The following is a 23,227-nucleotide window of genomic DNA, read 5'->3' on the forward strand; positions in this document are numbered from 1 at the left end:
CAACAGAGCCAGACTCCATCTCATTAAAAAAAAAAAAAAAAAGGAAAGAAAATATTGGGTGCAATGTTCACTATTAGGCGATGGGTTCATTAGAAACCCAAACCTTACCACTAGGTAATTATCCATATAACAAACCTGCACATATACCCTGTGAGTCTAAAATAAAATATGTTCTATTTCCTACCATCTGCCTCTAGATTTTCTATTTATCTATAGAACACAAATCATATGTACTTTCCCCTTTGAAGCCTTTCTTGATCCATATTTCATTTAGAGTCACACCTAAAGTTTGTTATGTACATCTTTGATATCACTTATTGCTCTATGTTAGGTAATTGCTTACGTATCTATCTTACTAATAACTATGAGCTCATTAAGATCAGGTGCCATGTCTTGTTTATCATTTCAGTTTCAGCAAATAGCTTGTAGATATTCAAAGAATTTCAATTAATTAATGGATGATGAGTTAACAATAATGGAGGAATGATATTGACTTTTAAAATAAACTCTATGTATCAGAGTAGGAAAATATCTTTAAAAAATTTAGTCCGGTCTCATCATCCTATCCTTTACAGATGAGAAAATCGAGGTAGATCCAAAAAGGCAAGACTTGCCTAAGGTCGTACTGCTAGTAAGTGGCCAGAATATATAAGTCGTAGTATTCGGTGTTTGGCAGGTAATTGGAAATAGTAGTCAAATAAGAAATAAAATTTTTAAACTATATTTTTTCATCATTAGGCATTGTATCAGTGAGGATGCTTTCGGCTACAAACAAAGAAAACTCAACTCAAATTGGTTTAAATAATAAAGGCTTCTTTTGGCTCTTATAATGGGAAAACACAGAAGTAGAGTGTACTTCTTGGATGGTGTTATTCTGCACAGTTCTGTAATGTCATGAGTGACCTGGTTTCTTTCTCCATGTTGCCTCCTGTAGTTTCAGCTTACTACAAGGTTTCCTTCTTTTTAAGGTCCTACAGTGGCAGACAACAACTACAGTCTTTGACATTCACAGCCAGAAATAAAGATAGAAAGTTGTAAAGGATTTTAAAAAATAAATGGAAATTCTGAAGACAAAAGGTAAAAGAACTGAAATAAAAATTTCAATGGAGGAACTCAATAATTGATTTTAACTAGCAGAAGAAGGAATTAGAAAACTTGAAGATAGATTAAAAGAGATTATGTAATATGAAGAAGAGAGGAAAGAGAATGAAGAAAAATAAACAGAGCCTTAGAGAAATGTGCAATACTGCTAAGCATGCCAGCATGTGTGTAATAAAAGTACCAGAAGGAGAGGAAAAAAGTGGGGTACTAAAAAATACTTGAATAAAGGTTGGAAACTTCTCAAAATTTGATTTTTTTAAAAAAATCTGTACATCCAACTCAAAAAACTTCAAGTAGAATAAGCACAAAGAGATACACACTCAGACATTATACTCAAAATCTTGAAAGCGCAAGACAAAGTTTTGAAAGTTGCAAGAGAAAAGTATTCATTATGTACAAGGGAAAAACAATGAGATAAACAGCCTACTTCCCATCAAACACAATAGATACTCTGAAGTCAATGGGATGACATGAATAGTGTTCAAAATGCAAAGCTGTCTATCAATAATTTTATATTCAGCAAAATTATCTTTCAAAAATGCAGTTAAAATAAAAGCATTTCTAGATAATTAAAAACTGAGATAAATTGTTATTAGCAAATTCAATTTACAAGAAGTAATGAAACAAATTTGTTAGGTTCAAAGTAAGTGACCTCCAGATAGCATTTTGAATCTTCACAAAAACAAAAACAAAACAAAGAGTACTGGCAAGTATAATTATGTAAATATAAAGACAGTACAAATGCATATTTATTCTTTGTTCTTATTTTAACTGATTTCAAAAACAATTGTTTGAAATAATATATATTATATTAAAACATATAGAAATGTAGTATATTTGACAAAAACAAAAGGGGATTGGGAGGAAGACAGTATTAAGCTAAGGAAATTACTCCAGATGGTAACTCAAATCCATAGGAACAAATGAAAAGAACTAGAAATGGGAAATAAGGAGGTTAATATAACATACTCTATAAACATATTATTGATCTCCTCTATTCTCTAGGCTTATTAAAAAGACAAAACTATATATAGTAATAATTATAACCACATATTTTTGGGTTTGTAACATATATGGATGTAATACACATAACAATAATAACACATACAGAGGGAAAAGGGAATAGAGCTACACAGGAGGAATGTTTCTATAGCTTACTAAAATTAAGCTAGTATAAGTCTGAAGTAGATTCTAATAAGTAGCATGTATATGACGAGCCCTAGAGTCTTACAGGTCATTAAGGCAATTAAAATATTACACTAGAAAATATTTGCTCAGTACAAAAGAAAGCAGTAGAGGAGGAATAGAGGAACAAAAAGATATGAGATATATAGAAAGAAGTAAAGGAACAGACAAAAATCCAACTATTAAAACTACTATAATGCAAAGTTTGTATGGATTAAACAATCTAATAAAAAGGCAGAAACTGCCAGACTGAATTAGATAAACACAAGATTCAATTGTATGCTGTCTACAGTAGACACACTTTAGATTCAAATATACACATTGATTGGAAGTAAAAGACTGGAAAAAGTTATATCATACAAACAGGAATCATAAGAAATCTGGAGTGGCTATATTAATATCAGAGACAAGACTACAAAATGCTACGAGAGACAGGGAGATATTCTATAATAATAAAAGGGTCAATCCATCAAAAAGCTATAACAATTATTAATACATATGCACCTAACAATAGAGTCCCAAAATGCATGAAGCAAACTGGCAGAATTGAGGAGAGAAGTAGCCTATGCAACAATAATAGTTGGAAACTTCAATACCTCTAACAGATACCTATATAACATTCTGCCCAACAAAAGCAAAATACATATTCTTCTCAAGTACACGTGAAATATTCTCCAAAATAAACTATACATTAGGCTATTAAATGTCTTTATAAGTTCTTCAATAATGGTTCCACAAAGGTAACTTTATCCTAATTCCTGGAAACCACGAATGTGTCCTGTTACATGGCAAGGGGAAAATTAAGTTCAGATGGGATTATGTCTCCTAATCAGCTGACCTTAAGGTAAAGAGATTATACTGGATGATCCAGGTAGGCCAGGTAAAAATAAGTGTCCTTAAATGGAGTAGAAGGAAATGAAATACATTTATTGTGCCTCACTTTTTTGTGATTTGCAGATATTGTGTTTTCTTCAAAGTGAAGGTTTAAGACAACCCTGTATCAAGACTATCCATGCCATTTTTTTCGACAGCATATGCTTATTTTATATCTCTGTGTCAGCATTTTGTAGCAATAAAATATTTTTAAAGTATTTACATTGCTTAGACATAATGCTATTGCACACTTAATGGACCACGGTATAGTGAAAACATAACTTTTATATGTACTGGGAAACAAAAAAAAAAGTGTGTGACTCATTTTTTTGCAATATTCACTTTGTTTTGGTGGTCTAGAACCAAACCTACAATATTTCCAAAGTATATCTATAATTAAGACCAGAGAATTCCCATTGTGAGAAAGATGAAGGGGAGCCACAGGCCAAGAAGAGTGGAGGGCCTGAGGAGCTGGAAAAAGGCAAGAAAACAGATTCTTCCCTAGATCTTTGGAAAGAAACACAGCTCTGCAAAACTTTAAATTTAGCCCATTGTAACCATTTCAGACTTCTGACATTCAAAGTTGAAAGATAATATATTTGTGATGTTCAAAGCAAGTAGGTTTGTGGTAACTTTTTGACAGCAGCAATAGGAAACGAACAGAAGGAGGAAATACTTCCCAACTATTTCTAGGAGGCCAGTAATACCCTGATACCAAAACCAGAAAAAAGACATTATACGAAAGAAAACTACAGGTCAACATCTCCTATTAATGCAGATGCAAAATCCTCAAACAAAATACTAGTAAACCAAATCTAGCAACACATAAAAAGTATACACCATGACCAAGTGAGATTTATCCTAGGCATGCAATGTAGGATGAACATCCAAGAATCAATATAATACATATTATGAATAGAAAGAAGGACAAAACCTATGTGATTATCTCATAGATGCAGAGAAAACATTTGGTAAAATCCAACACCTCTTTATGGTAAAAATACTCAATAAACTAGGAATATAAGGGAACATCGTTAATGTTAGAGCATTGATGAGAAACTCACAGCTAACGTCACAATTAATGATAAAAGACAGAATGTTTTACACCTAAAATCGGTAACAAAGGTATCTACTCTTGCCACTTTTATTCAATATTGTACTAAAGGTTCCATCCTGGGCAATTAGGCAAGAAAATGAAGTAAAAAACATCTAGATTGAAAAGAAAGTAAAACTATCTCTATTTGCAGATGATGTAATCTTGTGTAAAGAAAATCTAAAATAATAATGGAAAAACACCTTATGTTACTGGAATAGAAGACCCAACATTAAGATGACAGCAATACTCTGTAAATTGATATACAGATTCCATGCAATTCCTATCAAAGTTCCTACTGTCTTCTTTGCAGAAACTGACAAGCTGACTCTAAAATTCATATGAAATTCAAGAGGTCACAATAGTCAAAACAATCTTGAAGAACAAACTTACAGAGCTTACACCTTCAATTAGTAAAGACAATGTGGTAGTTATAAATGAAGATATATGCCATCAATGGAACAGATTGATGACATAGATTCCATTGATGGCATACCTCTACTTTTATAGAAGGAAAAGAATCTAACTTTTCTATTTTTTTAATCTTCTTACCTCCAAACCTTTGGCAACCACCATTCTGCTCCATGCTTCTATGGATTCAACTTTTTGGATTCCATATATTGGTGAGATCATGCAATATTTGTCTTTCTGTGCCTGGCTTATGCCAGTTAGCATAATGTCCTCCAGGTTCATCCATGTTGTTGCAGATGGCAGGATTTTATTCTTTTTCAAAGCTGAATACTATTCCATTGTGTATATATTCCATGTTTTCTTTATCCACTCACCTGTTGATGAACACTTAATTTGATTGCATATCTTGGCTATTGTGAGTACTGCTATAATGAACATGGGAGTGCAGATATCTTTACAACATACTGACTTCATTTCCTTTGGCTACATACCCAGATGTGGGATTGCTGGATCAAATAGTAGTTTCATTTCATAATTTTTTGAAGAACCTTCATACTGTTTACCATAACGGCTATAGGAATTTACATTCCCGTCAACAGTGTACAAAGGTTTCTTTTTCTTCACATCCTCACCTTAACACTTGTTATCTATTGCCTTTTTGATAATAGCCATTCTAACAGGTATGAAGCACTATCTCATTGTGGTTTTAATTTGTACTTCACTTATGATTAGAGATATTGAGCATTTTTTCATATACCTCTTGTCCTTTTGTATGTCTTCTCTTGAGAAATGTTTATTTAGGTCCTTTGGCCACTTTTAAATCAGATTAGTTGTTTTCTTGCTATTGAGTTGTTTAAGTTCTTATATACTTTTGATGTTATATTTCTTATCAGATATACGCTTTACAAATGGTTTTCTATTCTGTAATAGATTATCTCTTTATTCTGTTGTTTGTTATCATTGCTGTGCAGAAGCTTTAGTTTGATGCAGTCTAATTTTTCTATTTTTGCTTTTGTTGCTTACGCTTTTAGGGTCATACCCAAAAATAATTGCCCTGACCAATGTCAAGAAGCTTTTTTCCTATGTTGCATCTAGTAGTTTTACAGTTTCAGGCCTTACATTTAAATCTTTGATCTATTTTGAGTTAATTTTTATATGGTATGAGAAAAGAGTCTAATTCCATTCTTCTGCATGTGGATATCCAGTTTTCCCAACACTATTTATTGAAACAGACTTATTTTCCTGTTGTGCATTCTTGGCAACTTTGTCAAAGATTTGTGAACCCTGAAAATCTGAGACAGGTCTCAGTTAATTTAGAACATTTATTTTGCCAAGGTCGAGAATGCACACCCATGACACAGCCTCAGGATGTCCTGACAATGTGTGCCCAAGGTGGTCAGAGTGCAGTTTGATTTTATACATATTAGGGAGACAGGAGACATCAATCAACATATGTAAGATGAAAATTGGTTCAGTCTGGAAAGACAGGACAACTCAAGGAGGGAGGGGGCTTCCAGGTCATAAGTAGATACAAGACAAAGGGTTGCATTCTTTTGAGTTTCTGACTAGCCTTTGCAAAGGAGGAAATCGCATGTGCATTTATCTCAATGAGCAGAGGGGTGACATTGAATAGAATGGGAGACAGGTTTGCCCTAAGCAGTTCTCAGCTTGAATTTTCTTTCTAATTTAGCGATTTGGGGTGCCCAAGATATTTTCCTTTCACATTTACCCCCTTTTCTTTTTTAAAATCTTTCGGAGAAAGCATTTTAGAAGAAAATTAGTCTGCAGTCTCAGGTTTCATCTGATCTGTCATGGCTAGGAAGTATATATGCACCAAGCTATTAGAAAAGTTCGTTTTTAGATGGTTGTGAACTTTCATGTCCTATGAAGAGGAAATAAGGGGAGGAAGGAAGAAAAACAACAAACAAGAGAACAATCCTGGAAAATCAATATAGGCCACATTACTCTGAAGTCCATACATCAGCAGGTGGATATGAAAGTGGCTTATGGTCAGGTGCAGTGGCTCATGCCTGTAATCGCAACACTTTGGGAGGCCAAGGCAGGTGGATCACAAGGTCAGGAGTTCTAGACCAGCCTGGCCAATATGGTTAAACCCTGTCTCTGCTAAAAATACAAAAAAAAAAAAACTAGCTGGGCATGGTGGTGTGCACCTGTAGTCCCAGCGTCTTGGGAGGCTGAAGCAGGAGAATTGCTTGAACCCAGGAGATGGAAGTTAGAGTGAACTGAGATTGCACTCCTGCACTCCAGCCTGGGCAATAGAAGGAGACTTCGTCTCAAAAAAAGAAAAAAGAAAGTAGCTTACGTTTGTAAATAGGTTGCTGTTATTTTCTTCTGAAGTTTAAATAGTCTAGCTTTAGTTCGCAGGGCTTTACAAAAGCACAGTTTAGTTTTCAGTGACTCCAAATTAGGAAAAATGTGGGGAAAACAAGCAAAAAAATTGAAAACATTATTTTGAAGACTTGTAACCAAGAAAAATTAGAATTTGATCCAAAGTGTAGAAAATAATAAAAATTGAAAAACACTGGGTGAGACTAGAATCTAATAACAGGTGTACTATAGTTTTTGAAACATAACTTTTCTCTCTCCAGTTGCCCATTTTCACTAAAGACAAGTCATGGTGGGACTGGTATGCTTTTTTATATTTGGCCTAATTGTTTTTATACAGTGCAGCAAGAATAATTTTTTTTTTTTTTTTTTTACATAGGCTTTTAAATTGGCTTTGTGGTAACTTTGTTCCATAGAAGGAATCTCAGATAAGATTTTTTTTTTTTTTGAGACGGAGTCTCGCTCTGTTGCCCAGGCTGGAGTGCAGTGGCACAATCTCAGCTCACTGCAAACTCCGCCTCCCAGGTTCACGCCATTATCCCACCTCGGCCTCCCAAGTAGCTGGGACTATAGAGACATTTTTAAAAGCTGAGCCCAGCTATGGATTTGTACAATTAAATACCTATAAGTTGGGTGAATTCTTCTCCTTTTGAGGTTCCAAGATAAACTTGGGGATCCTGGGCCTGTCAGAAAGTGATATTCTTTACTTATCACATGTCACAACCCTGGACAGGCACTGTGTAGACAGGGTATGAAGCCAGCTTTTCCAAGTGGCTTTTATTGGCTTCATAAGTCAAATTTAATTCCTTAAAGGAAAGCACACCATTCCAGTCAAAGCCTTGGTGAAATAACCAGTTTCTCCAATTGTTCCCTGTTACAAATGAAAACAGATTATTACTGCACTTATGTAAATAACTGTATTGTTGTAAGTAAAGAATACTCACAAATAGTTTCCAAATTCTGTAGAAATCAGGTAGAGAGAAACAAATAGGCTCCAAATTTTGTTCACAGGAGTATAATTTACTCAATTGTTGACAGCTGTAAATAGCTTAGAAAGAAGTTTTCTTGACTCTGAAAAACAAAACAAAGGGTCAGCAACATTTTAAGCAAAAAGTTAAAAAAAAAATTACTTCAGACTTCTATTAGTTTAGTCCATGCAGTTATTTCCTGTTCTGCTTGATATTCATGAACATTTCAGCTCTCCATGAGTCCTAAAAGTTTTTCCTCTATTCTGATGTCACAATCTACAAAGTTATCAGAAACCTGCAATCAGTTATATAGACGATTATAAAACCACCTTCTAAAGAGGACCAAAACAAGACAACTGTCCAAGTATGACAAAAAGTTTTAGGGCAGCCATAGTCAAAGACACAATTGACAAGGAAGTTTGTTACCTCCATGACGCACAATAATTTAACATAACCATTACAATTATTACTGATGATGTACATTAAGTCCTATCAGAATTATAGGAGTTTCCCATGATTTTGGGACACATACCAATAACATATTTTTACAAGTATAGCACAAAGAAAACCAAACACCATTTTATATTTGACAATACTTCCTGTAAAATGTTTATACCAAATAAGCCAAATCTGTCATTTTTGGACTTGAGCCTATTAATAATATCTTAAAGGATTAATTTGGTCAGAAAAAGACATAATTTATAATTTGATTTTGGAAGATTTGTGAAACATCAATGGTTTAAAACACTTGATGCTAAAAACTAGGATCACAGGCCATGGTAAAATTAGCCATTCATTTAACCAAAGTGATAACTCAAAGATTTCAAAAAATGGTGAAAGTCTTTATTCTTTGAGAGAGGAGACTTAATTTCCCAAACAATAAGCCCTATAAAAACAGCATGAAGTCAATTAAATTTGTTTTCCAAATTTTATAAACAATCTATAAAATTTTCATCTTGATCATAGGATATAACTTCCATAAGCCTTTATAACCTTTATAACTTTATTAAGGAGTCCATTAATGCTTCAAGAAAACCTTATTAATCTGACATAAGTTGGTCTTACATCAGTTGGTCTTACATCAGTATGCCTTTTATATTAATGATTAAGTTGGTCTTATATCAGTATGCCTTTGACATTAATGATTAATTTATAGAGAAACTGAACTTATTTTATCTCTTAAAATCAGCCATCACAGTCTCACACACCTACCTCTTCTGCGATAGTCCCTGGGCCTTGAAGAATTGAATAGCTTTAACTTCTGGCCCTGTGTTTCAGGAAGGCAGTTTATTTTGATTGACATCTTCTACCAGGCCTGAAGATGAGGTTTCAATTGCTTCAGTGTTTAAGATTTAGCAGGACTTGGTGTTCATTTTAGACCCAGGAGTCAAAGCCCTGTAACTCAATGTCAGAAGGACTTTAAAAGCACATACAGGAAGACACAAGGATGTATAATCCTAATTTTAAAAAATTTAATCTCAGTTTTCCCCGAGCAAACCAAACTTAATAATAATGGCATAGGAATTATTTTGATGAAATGTAAAATCTGTTAGGTTGTTGTGGGATCAGGAGGACCAGACAGAGACCTTCGGGTGTATACAATAAAAATATCCTTTTTTATTGAGTGCACTTAGGTCCAGCAGACTTAACGTTCAAAGACTGGGCCCAGAACAAAGACAGCACTTCACTTTTATACACACTTCAAAAAGGGGGTGGTGGACTATCTTGAAGCAGGCTTACAGTGGTGCAAAAGCAGGGATACAGAGGCAGGACAAAGATGGTTAATCAAACTGTAACAGGTTCATAACTCAGGATTACACATGACTATTGCCAAGCAACCCAGATGTCTGTTATCTATGTTTTGCTCTAAAGAGCCTCTTACTGATTTATCTCAAAATCTTCACTATGGTGCCCAGACAACTGTAGTTTAGGCTTGCTTAGGCTTCTCATGACCTTCACAGTACTTCTTAGATAAAACAGAATACTTGATGTTACTAGTTACAGAGAACAAGAATTTATAAACTCATACCATAAAACAGGAAAATTTGTTTCTCTTCTCTCTATGTTGAGGGAGTGCTGGGAGAGTCTCCAGAACACATTCCTTTGTGTCCTAGCTTCTCAGATAGTATTATCAAGACTTTCCCTGGGTCTGGGCTGTGCCCATTGCTGCCTCTGGGACAAGTCAGCCTAATACAGGAAAGCTTATTTCTTTCTTGTTTTAATTTTATTTTTATTTTTTTCTTTCATTTCCCACCTCAAGGTCAGTTACCAAAAGGCAAAAGAAAAGACCTTTTGAAGTGCACAGAATATTATTTTGGAAGAAAACTTTTCCTTTAGGCCTTTAAGAAAACATTTGTTAGCCACAAAAAACAGAACCCAAAAAGGATTAAAAAAAACTTACATAAACTGAAAATGACTTGAAGGAGAATGTCACTATTTCACACATTTTGAAAGAGGAGAGAAAACCAAAACCAGCAAGGTGGAATAAAAGTTTAACTTGGGGTTAAAAGAAATTAAAATCTTTTATAATTTATTAGGAGTAAACCAACTCCTTATGAAAAATTTATTGTTCTAACCAATTCTTTAGTGTATAAGTATTTTTTGATCAAACCGAATTTCTAGAAAGACCATTATAATTTCTCTTTTATCATGGATAACTTGATCATATAAAAGTTTTTGTGTTTTTTAAAATAAATCCTATTATTGTGACACACGCAGACCATTCATGACATGCTTGGACTTTCCAGTTGGTCCTGAACTTAAACAACTATTCATTTTACTCTAGGACTAAATTTACCATACAAGATTCTTTCTCATATGGAATTATTTACCTTTACACTTTCTTACCAAAAACAAAAATTAAAAAAAAAAAAAACCTCTATTTTCATAACTTTCTTCACATCTTTTTTATTTCCTGGTTCCTGTTACCTTGTTTAAACGCGACCTTTAAATGACCTTTAAATAAGCTTTGAATTAGACAAAAATGTTCACCTTTTTTTAAAGGACACACTTTTTTTTTTTTTTGAAAGAATGTTTTCCTACAAATATATTTTTATTGGAAAATACCCAAATAATAATTTTTTTATTTTATTTAACATATTTTTAGTTTCTAAATTGTAAGTTTCTCTACAAGTATTTTTCCTATTACATTTACCTAATTATTTTATTTTGATTATTTATCTAGATTATTTATAAAAACTGTGATTGTCATTATTTAAAGTTGTGGAACTGCCATTGCAAAATTATAACTGAGACAGTGAAAAAGATTTGATGTAACTGACTCTGTCTTCCTTCTAACCTCCAAGATGTTCTTGTTCATTCCTGGGAGTAGACCCAACTAACTATGGGAGGAACATACTTCATATTTTTTCTTCAAAACAAAGATGATAACAGTCCTTTCCCAAAACAAACCTGACTGCCCGTAGACTAGACTGCATAAAGCCACAAGATTAGAAGTTATAGTAATCTTACTAAATTCAAGATGGAGCTGTTTTTATCAAATCAATATCAATGTCTTATTTATTAAAGATTACACAAGCAAAGATCATTCTGTCTTCACTGGGTTTTTAGTTTTGTAACCCCTGTGCCAAATTTTGACACCTTATATTTGTGAACCCCTAAAATCTAAGACAGGTTGTAGTTAATCTAGAAAGTTTATTTTGCCAAAGTTGAGGACCCATGCCTGTGACACAGCCTCAGGAGGTTCTGCCAACGTGTGGCCAAGGTGATAAGAGCACAACTTGGTTTTATACATTTCAGGGAGACATGAGACATCAATCAACAAATGTGAAATGAACATTGGTTTTTTCCAGAAAGGCAAGACAACTTGAAGCAAAAGCTGGACAACTCAAAACAGGGAGGGGTTTCAGGGCGCAGGTAGATGAGAGACAAATTGTTGCATTCTTTTGAGTTTCTGGTCAGCCTTTCCAAAGGAGACATTCAGATATGCACATATGCATATATATCTTGGATGTTAGGTTTTAATTTAGTTGACTTTAACCACTGATCTTCTTTTAAAAGATCTTTTTTAAATCTCATTACCATATTTCAGCTAGGACAAGTTTCTGCTATTTCAGAAGTACAGCCATTGCTATTTCAGTTTGGCCTAGCTAGCAAAAACATGGCCTTATTATGTAAATAAAGCCCCTTAGTAGTCAAAATAAAAAATCTTTTTTTTTCCTTTTGCTGGCCTTTATTCAACCCCTACCACGTCACCTTTGTGTGTGTGTGTGTGTGTGTGTGTGTGTGTGTGTGTGTGTGTGTGTGTGCATGTGTAGGAATTTAGCAACTTCAGAGGCCTTGTTTCTCGTAATTTGGAACTTCCTTCCTTTGGATTTGATCAAGTCAGATTGTTTGGATTTAATCAAGTAGGATAGAGTTGATCAAACCCACTGGGAAAAAGACCAAAACAACAACAAAAACAGAAACAACAACCAAAAACAAAGTTAAGTAAAACAAATGATTGCACAACTTATATGATTACTGAGGTTTCTAATGGTAAGAAGAAATTAAGACCAGCTGGTTGTTAATCTTAACTTTAGAAAAGACAAACCCCAATTCAGTTGCTTACCTAGGGATGGGTCTCAGGCTGAAGATGGCTCTCTACCATCCTAGAAGCAGGAAAAAAACTCTTATCTTCCCTGTCGAAAGCAAGCTCAAACTCCATAAAGGAGTTACCTGACTTCCATTGTCACAGTACACTTGCCTTCCTTGTATTGGAAGCAAGTAAAACTCCAAAAATAAAAGGAGTTATATAGCAAAATAAACTTTAGATCTCAACCAAATTTTGGGAGATCAGGGATTCTCTGGAGGGGGTACTTCCAGGCCTCCACAAATTGTCCTATTGGTTTGAGCCATAAAGATAGCTCAAGCTGGTACCAAGCACCAATAGAGGATTTGTCAAATGTTGGGGCACCTACACTCAGAATCCCATTGGGTTACCAAAATGTGAACTCCAAATATCTGAGACAGGTCTCAGTTTGTTTAGAAAGTTTATTTTGCCAAGGTTGAGGACGTGCACCCCGACACAGTCTCAGGAGGTCCTGATGACATATGCCCAAGGTGCTCACAGCACAGTTCAGCTTTATACATTTTAGGGAGTGTATTAGAGTTCTCTAGAGGGACAGAACTAATTATGTGTGTGTGTGTGTGTATGTGTGTGTGTGTGTGTATGTGTATGTATATATACACATTATTAAGTTTATTAAGTATTAACTCACACAATCAGAAAGTCCAACAATAGGCTGTCTGCAGGCTGAGGAGCAAGAAAAGCCAGTCTGAGTTCCAAAACTGAAGAACTTGGAGTCCGATGTTCCAGGGCAGGAAGCATCCAGCATGGGAGAAAGATGTAGGCTGGGAGGCTAGACCAGACTCTCTTTTCATATTTTTATGCTTGCTTATATTCTAACCTCACTAACAGCTGATTAGATTGTGCCCACTCAGATTAAGGGTAGGTCTGCCTTTTCCAGCCCACTGACTGAAATGTTAGTCTCCTTTGGCAACACCCTCACAGACACAGCCAGGATCAGTACTTTGCATCCTTCAATCCAATCAAGTTGGCACTCAGTATTAACCACCACAAGTCCACCCCTTGTCAACTTGAACCCATATACATCTCCTGAGATCATACATAATCTTCAAATAAAGACATTAATAAGGTCATAATTATGCCTAACATGATACAACTATCCTTTACACAACCAGAAACACCAATCTCCAACCCAAATACTATTACTTAACATTAACAATACTTAAATGCTGATGTGAAGTCAATAAATCTTATGGCACATGATAAAAGAGAAAGGAAATAAAATGAAGATATTTTCTTGGTACAAATATATACATGCACAAACCTATTTTTAACAAAAGAAGGAGGAAACACTCATGAGAATTACAGTCCTTGTTTCTGCAACTGGTCATGTGGTCATAGCCAGTATTGATGAGTACCTTCTTCTACTACCTATTCTGTATTCCCTTTGCCTTCAGCAAGCACCTCAGCAGGTCGTGGTTTTTTTCCTGGTGGAGTAACCCAAACCTTCATTCTTGAAGGGTCTGGGTCATTTGTAGTCCTTCCTGAATTGGACTGTTGTAGTTTCCCATTGACCCTAATCACAGGGCATGGAAATACTAAGCCACACCCTAATGGATCTCCTGTATTCCATGCATACTCTTCCTTACCTCCTTTGTAGAGTAGTAAACTGATTTCATCTCGATAGTCCGGGTTAGTCACCCCAGCCAACACTGTAACTCCCATCTTAGCCTGTTGTCTTAAAGGTAGGAGAAGCCCAAAGTGTCCAGGTGGCAATTTTAACTTCCAGTTTAATGGAATCATTGTTGTATCTCCTGGTGGTAGCATCCCTCCCTCTGGAACTAAGATGCCTAGGCCAGCAGAACTTAATGTCGTGAGAACAGGAAGCAAAAATTTTGCTAGTGAATCACTAAGGGAGATGGTGAGTGGTGCCACTTCCACTTCCACCCCTTGATTCCTGGGCCCATAAATCCTGGCTATGGGGAAAATAGTACCATATATTGGACACCGATTCAGGGCATACATGGCCTTCTGGATAACTTTGTCGCAGTCCTGCAAAGTATTGTCACATAGTTGGCATTGTAATTGTGACTTCAAAAGGCCATTCCACTATTCAGTCAGTCCAGCTGCTTCAGGATGATGGGGAACATGGTAAGACCAATGAATTCCATGAGCATGAGCCCACCACTGAACTTCTTTAGTTATAAAGTGAGTGCCTTGGTAAGAAGCAATGCTGTGCAGAATACTATGATGGTGGATAAGGCATTCCGTGAGTCCACAGATGGTAGTCTTAGCAGAAGCATTGCTTGCAGGATAAGCAAACCCATATCCAGAGTAAGTGTCTATTCCAGTGAAGACAAATCTGTGCCCTTTCAATGGTGGAAGAGGTCCAATATGATCAACCTGCTATCAGGTAGCTGGCTGATCACCCCAAGCAATTGTGCCATATTGAGGGCTCAGTGTTGGTCTCTGTTGCTGGCAAATTGGGCACTCAACAGTGGCTGTAGCCAGATCAGCCTTGGTGAGTGGAAGTCTGTTGCTGAGCCCATGTAGAAGCTCCATCCCTGTCACCATGGCCATTTTGTTCATGGGCCCATTAAGTGATTACAGGGGTGGTTGGGGAAAGAGGCTGAGCAGTGTCCACAGAACAGGTCATCCTATCCAGTTGATTGTTAAAATCCTCCTCTGCTGAGGTCACCCATTGGTGGGCACTCACATGGGATACAAATATTATCACAGTTTTTGACCACTTAGAGAGGTCCATCCACATACCTCTTCCCCAAATTTGTCTATCATCAATTTTCCAATCATGCTTCTTCCAAGTCCCTGACCATCCAGCCAAACCGTTGGCTACAATCAATGAATCAGTATATACTTGCACATCTGGCCATTTCTCCTTTCATGCAAAGTGCACAACCAGGTGCACTGCTCAAAGTTCTGCCCATTGAGAAGGTTTCCCTTCACTATTGTCCTTCAAGGATGTCCTAGAAAGGGGTTATAGTGCTGCAGTTGTCCACTTTTGGGTGGTGCCTGCGTATCGTGCAGAACCGTCTGTGACCAGGCCCTAGTCTTCTCTTCCTCTGTCAACTGAGAATAGGGACCTCCTCATGAGGACATTAGTGCAGGCTAGGGGAGAGAAGGCAGGGTGGCAGGAGTGGAGACCATGAGCAGTTGAACCACCTTCTCATGTAACTTACTTGTGCCTTCAGGAACTGCTCGAGCCTGATCACATATTTATCACTTGTGTTTGATGATGGAATGCTGCTGTGCATGTCTCACTTTATGGCTAGATGGGTCAGAAAGCACCCAGTTCATGATAGGCAGTTCAGGTCACATGGTGACTTGGTAATCTGTAGTCAAATGTTCAATTTCCACCAAAACCCAGTAACAGGCCAAAAGCTTTCTCTCAAAAGGACAGTAGTTATCTGCAGAAGATGGCAGCGCCTTGCTCCAAAATCCTGGAGGTCTCCACTGTGATTCACCCATGGGAGCCTGCCAAAGGCTCCAAACAGTATCTCTATCTGCCATTGACATGTCAAGCACCATTGGATCTGCTAGGTCATATGGTTCAAGGGGCAAAGCAGCTTGCACAGCAGCCTAGACCTGTTGCAGAGCCTTCTACTGTTACAGACCCCACTTAAAACAGGCAGCCTTTTGGGTCACTTGATAAATGGCATGAAGTAACATGCCTAAATGAGGAATGTGTTGCCTCTAAAATCCAAATAGGCCCACTAGGTGTTGTGCCTCTTTCTTGTAGCAACTTATCCTTCATCTTAGAAGGAATATCTTGACAGGTCCCACGCCATTGTATCCCTAGAAATTTTACTGAATTTTAGCTGGATTTATTTCCCATCTTCTGGCATGCAAGTATCTCACCAATAAGTCCAGTGTGTATGCTACTTCTTGCTCACTGGATCCAATCAGCATAATGTCATCAGTGCAAAGGACTAGTGTGATATCTTGCGGAAGCAAAAAGTAATCAATGTCTTTCCAAATTAGATTATGACACAAAGCCAGAGAGTTGATATAGTCCTGAGGTAGGATAGTAATGCCTTGCCAGCTGAAGGCAAATTGCTTCTGGTGGGCCTTATGAACAGGAATAGAGAAAAAAGCATTTGCCAAGTCAATGTCTGCATACCAGATACCAGGAGATATGTTAATTTGCTCAGGCAATAAAACCACATCTGATATAGCAGCTGCAATTGGAGTCACCACTTGGTTAAGCTTACAATAATCCGCTGTCGTTCTCCAAGATCCATCTGTCTTTTGCACAGGCCAAGTGGGAGAGTTGAATGGGGATATGGTGGGAATCATCACCCCTGAGTCTTTCAAGTCCTTCATGGTGGCACTAATCACTGCAATCCCTTGAGAGATGTAATATTGTTTTTGATTTACTATTTTTCTAGGTAGAGACAGCTCTAATGGTTTCTATTTGGCCTTTTCCACCATAATAGATCTCACCCTACTAGTCAGTGAGCCAATGAGGGGGTTCTGCCAGCAGCTAAGTATGTCTCTGCCAATTATACATTCTGGCACTGGAGAAATGACCACAGGATGAGTTTAGGGACCCACTGGACACACTGTAAGTTGGACCTGAGCTAAAACTCTATTAATTACCTGACCTCCATAAGCCCCTACTTTAACTGGAAGACCACGATGATGTTTTGAGTTTTCTGGAATCAGTGTCAGCTCAGAGCCAGTGTCAGCTCAGAGCCAGTGTCCAGTAGTCCCCAAAATGTCTGATCATTTACCTTTCCCCAATGTACAGTTACCCTGGTAAAAGGTCGCGGGTCTCCTTGGGGAAGGATGGGAGAAAGATTCACTTCATAAATTGTCAGTAATGTGGTAAAGTCCTTTCTCAGTGGGACCTGGCCTCCCCTTCATTCAAGGGGTTCTGGCTCTGTAAACCGGCTCAAGTCTGGAAATTGATTGAGGGACCATGATGCTCTGTTTTTATTATTCAAATTAGTCTTTTGTCCATTCGACCTAGAAGCTTTTTACCTGTATAAATTAAGTAGAAATGCCATAGGCTTCCTATCATTTTCACTTCTAGAAACACCACAGTTAATTAGCCAAACCAGAGCTCTACACAAGTCAGACTGTTCTGATGGCTGCTTTGCCCTTGCTGACCACTACCCCCATCTTGCCTTTGATGATTGAGTGCCACTACTTGGCCCCTGCCACCTCAGGATCCAATTATTCCCATTGTATTTAAATTTTGTGGTTGAGTGACTGTGGTTCCCATTATTAGATCTGACATACAGAGAAGAGCAATTACAGGGTCCTTCAAAGATGCAGACGCTGCCCTCAGAGATCTATTTCACAAGGCATTGATCAAGGGTGTATCTTCTGGGCCCTCCTGGCTGGTATGAGTAGGTCTAAAGTGACTAATCCACTCCACTATCCCAATCTCCCTAAGCCTTTTGATATATTTAATATAGAGGAAGGCCTCTATATTAAACCAAGGGAAATCAGGCATTTACAGTTCACTCCCAATGGACCATCTTTTAATCCAGATTTCAACTATCCAAGCAAATAAACTATTAGAACCTTTTCTAAGTCCCTGAGCTGCAACATGAAATGCAGAGTCCCTATTTAGTGACCCCAAATCAATAAATTCAGTCTGATGCAACTCTATGTTCCTTCCACCATTATCCCACACCCTTAATATCCATTCCCATACTTGTTCTCCAGATTTCTGTTTATATAAATTAGAAAATTCAAGCAGTTCTTTTTAAATGTAGCACACCTACTCATGGGTCACACTCTCAACCTCACCTCTAGGGGTCTGCGGGTACTTTAGTCTAGTTATAAGTCTAGAGGCAAACAGGGTGTTGGGGTGGCTCCTGAGGAGAAACCAACGTTATCTTGCCTGGCAACTGCCTCAGGGGAGGTCATCACTGTTGCCTCAGGCAGCACAAGGTTTATGTCCTCAGACAAAAGTGGAAAGGCTGATGGCAGCATGGGTTAGGGAGGCGATGTTACCACTACTAGTAATGGGGAAACTGTTTCTTCTGGCAAAAAAGGTTTATCAGACTTTACAAATTCAGTGTCCCCAGTTTCATCAGGGTCCTCTCACATGCCCCCATTCCAAGTTTCAGGGTCCCATTCTTTTCCAGTCCATGCCCTCGTTTTGACAGTAGACACCTGGGAGGCTGTGCATAGGTCAGCCACTTTCATGGTAAAAGTTTGTGTCAGTTTTTCCACAATTTCAGCTCTTTCTCCACAGGAGATAAGACTCTAACTCAGGGCAATCTTAGCAGATTTGAGACTCAGTATCTGCTTCTGAAGCTGGGAGATAGAATCCCTGAGTTCATGATTTTCTTTCATCACTTTGTCCAGTGAAATTAGGAGCAACCAACCAGCTTTATTATGTTCCTTGGTTGTTCCCATATGGTCAAAGGTATTATGTGTAGAGTCACTAAACTCCTTGCCTCTCATGAGCAATAAATCAGGAGTGTCGAATGCATTTATTTTGCATAAGTCTCTAAACAGTTCATGCCAAGGACTATCAGTGTCCTCCATACTATTAGTAGAGTCCTTAGCATTTTTTAATCTAATCATATTAAGAAGCTAACTCCAGAAACCCCCAAACCAACAAAAGAACTCCACCCTTAATATTTTGTTCCTCTAGAAAAAAGTCTGTATTAGTCAGGGTTCTCTAGAGGGACAGAACTAATTATATATATATATATATATACACATACATTTGATTTGTGAAATGAAAATATCCTGGGCTCTCAAAATCACTAAGCTAAAGGCAAAAGTCAAGCTGGGAACTGCTTAGGACAAACCTGCCTCCCCATTCTATTCAATTCATATATGTGTGTGTGTGTGTGTGTATGTGTATATATATGGATATATACACATATATATTTCATTAGTTCATTAGATATGTATACGTATATATAAAACTCCTATATATATATCCATATATACACACACATATATATGTATCCATATATATATAGAGAGGAGTTTATTAAGTATTAACTCACACTATCAGAAGGTCCAACAATAAGCTGTCTGCAGGCTGAGGAGCAAAGAGAGTCAGTCTAAGTTCCAAAAATGAAGAACTTGGAGCCAGATGTTCAAGGGCAGACAGTATCTAGCATGGGAGAAAGATGTAGGCTTTCTCCCATGCCTAACCTCTAGGGAGGCTAGACCAGTCTCTCTTTTAATATTTTTCTGCCTGCTTATATTCTAGCCTCACTGGCAGCTGATTAGATTGCACCCACCCGGATTAAGGGTGGGTCTGCCTTTCCCAGCCCACTGACTCAAATGTTAACCTCCTTTGGCAACACCCTCACAGAAACACCCAGAATCAATACTTTGTATCCTTCAGTCCAATCAAGTTGACACTCAGTATTAACCATCACAGGGAGACATGAGACATCAATCAACATATGTATAATGAAGATTGGTTTGGTCTGGAATGGTGGGACAATCTGAAGTGGGAAAGGGACTTCCAGGTCATAGGTAGATAAGAGACAATTGGTTGCATTCTTTTGAGTTTCTCATTAGTCTCTTCAAAGGAGGCAGTTAGAGATGCATTCATCTCAGTGAGCAGAGGGGTAACTTTGAATAGAATGGGGAGGCAGGTTTGTCCTAAGCAGTTCCCAGCTTGACTTTTCCCTTTAGCTTAGTGATTTTGAGAGCCCAGGATATTTTCATTTCACAAATCAAATGACTATAAATTCATGCACTTATTTCTGGGCTTTCTAATATCTTCCATTAGTCTATATGTCTGTTTTCATGCCAGTACCATAATGTTTTGATTACTATAGCTTTATAATACATTTTTAAATCAATAAGTATGATACCTCAACTTATTCTTTTTGCCTATGATTGATTGCTTTGGCTCTTTGAGGTCTTTTGTGATTCCATACAAGTTTTAGGTCTACTTTTTCCTATTTTGGTGAAAAATGTTACCTGAATTTTGATAGTGATTGCATTCAATCCATAGATAACTTTGGATTGTATGAACAATGGAATAGTTGATAGTCTATAAATAAACTTATGCATATTAATATTAATATATGGGCAACTGATTTTCAACAAGGATGACAAGACAATTTCATTGGGAAAGAGTACTCTTTTCAACAAATGATGCTGAAACAAATAAACATCCACATGTATGAGGATGTAGTTGTTCCCCTATTCCCATGAAAAACAAAACCTAATTCAAAATGAATAAAATACCTAAGTGTAGGGAAAAATTATAACACCCTTATTCAAAAACTTAGAGGTAAAACTTCAATATTTTGGATTAGGGGATGATTTTTTTAATGATAACTGAAGTACAAGTGACAAAAGAAAAAATTAGATAAATTATATTTCATCAAAATTTTAAACTTTTTGCATTAAAGAATACCATCAATAAAATGAAACCATAACCCATAAAATGGGAAAAAATACTTGCAAATCATATATCTGATAAGTGACTAGAATAATTTTAAAACTCCTACTATTCAATCATAAAAGGCAAATAACCCTGTTTATTTGCTTATTTATTTATTTTTATAATTTCAACTTTTATTTTAGAATCAAGGGGTACATGTACAGGTTTATTACATGGATATATTGCATGACGCTGCAATTTGGGTTACAAAATGAAAACCACTTCACTCCATAGGATGACCATAATCAAAAAGTGTTGGAAAGAACGTAGAGAATTTGGAACATTCATACACATTTGGAGGAAACATAAAATGGTGCAGCTGCTTTGGAAAACAGTCTGGAAACTCCTCAAAAAGTTAAACTTAGAACTATCGTGTCATCTAGCAATTCCATTCCTATAAAAACATACATCTACACAAAACTTGTACACTAATGCTTATATCAGCATTATTTATAATAGCTAAAAAGTGGGAACAACCCTAATGCTCATCAACTGATGAATAAATAAATAAGATGTCCATAAAATGAAATATTATTTGTCAATGAAAGAAATAATGAATCGATACATGCTACAACATAAATGAACATTTAAAACATTATGGTAAGTGAAAGAAGCCAGCCAGAAAAAAATGCATACTGTATGATTCCATTTGTATCAAATGTCCAGAATAGGCAAATTTATAAACAGAAAGTAGATTGGTGGTTGCCTAGACCTGTAGATGAAGGATAAAGTAAAGGATATGGGGAGAAATAGTGAGTGACTGTTAATGGGTACAGGGTTTCCCTTTGGAGTGATGAAAATGTCCTAAAATTGATTATGGTAAAGGTGGCACAAACCTGTGAATATACTAAAAACCATTGAATTGTGCACTTTAAATTATGTAAATTATATGGTATGTGAATTATATCTCAGTAAAGCTGTTTTTTATACAGTAAAAAAAATTGTTAACCTGATACTTCATTCTTTGAAATTACCCAAGAAATTCTGCATGACATTAACCAAAATTTAAGCTAATTTTATTCAAAATTGCTTATAAGACTCAGAACAAGCTGAATGTGGGCATAGGAGAGACATAAGGCTCTGTCAAGCATAGAAGTCTGAAGGCGATAAGAAGAAAAAACGAAAGAAAGAGCATATGATGAACACTGTCCTGAAATCTGAAGGGAGATTCCGACAGAACCCAAGCATCAGTTTTTCTCTCCCTTTGGATCCCCTCCTTCTTGCATTCTTAAGAAAGGAGAAAAGGAGTTGACTTATGTCTGCTTCTAAGTGGTCCACTTGACTACTGATCTTTTGAGTTGCATGTTCAACTCTGCTCCACTGCTCTTGGCCAGAGGTCGTTGTCTGCTTTGCTTCTCTTTACAGCTTAAAACAAGAATTCCAGTCACTCTCAAATAAATGCTTCCACCTTTGCAAGGACCTTTGTAGAAGTATATGTTTTGCTGGGGGAGTTCCTTGGCTTGCAGGTCTGTCCAATCTCTACCTCTGTCTTCATGTGGCCTCTTCCTCTTTGTATCTTCCTCTTTGTCTCTTATAAGGACACTAGTCATTGGATTTAGGGCTCACCCTAGTAAAGGATGGGCTCATCTAGAGATCGTTACCTTAACATCTGCAAAGACATTTCATCCATATAAGATTACATCATTAAGTGGATTATTGGAGGACACTATTCAACCCACTTCAGAGGGTGGAAGAACACTTCCATTTTTGTCATCTCCTTGTTTTTCTCTATATATCACTATATAAAATTATATGGCTTAATCACATTTTGCTGAAAGTTTGGCAGAAATAAAAAAATTAGAGCACATAAGGAAGAAACAACTATATGCTAAACATACTTTTCCTGTGCTAAATAAGAGTCTTTAAGAAATTAAACCTTTCGTAGCCATCATCTCGTGAATAATTTAGACTCTACCTTAAGTCCATGACCCCTGTGGGAGGCTTTCTTCTTCAAGCTTTGACAGCGTAGTTTTTCCCTTCAATACTCCAGGGGTTGGCTTCACCGCAAGTACTTTTCCCTTTCCCCACCAGCTAGTGCATGGGCCCCAATCATTACTATTTTCCTAGGTCTGAGTTATTTACTACTAGAGTAACACAATGGAAGTAACTCCAACAGAATGATCCAAGGTGGGCTTGGGAAACCCAGTCTGGCAGAATAATCTAGGCTAAGTATAGCCCTCCATGCTCAGTTTCTTTTGAAATAACCTCACCACTGGGAGTTACAGCTATGCCCCTTTCTTTTTTCTAATTGTCTCACATTTCTCAAGGATAGTTTCTCAAAACAATAGTTTGCATTTTGTTAGGTACAGAAACCTCCAATA

General features: G+C 36.9%; 1 protein-coding gene across 1 annotated transcript in view; it reads left to right on the plus strand.

Moving 5' to 3' along the window:
- SLC48A1 (solute carrier family 48 member 1) overlaps positions 1-23,227 on the plus strand; it is a 1,155,028-nt gene that overhangs the window by 181,128 nt on the left and 950,673 nt on the right. The window lies entirely within an intron of this gene.

Source organism: Macaca thibetana, chromosome 11 (genome assembly GCF_024542745.1).
Source record: "Macaca thibetana thibetana isolate TM-01 chromosome 11, ASM2454274v1, whole genome shotgun sequence".
Lineage (NCBI taxonomy): Eukaryota > Metazoa > Chordata > Mammalia > Primates > Cercopithecidae > Macaca > Macaca thibetana.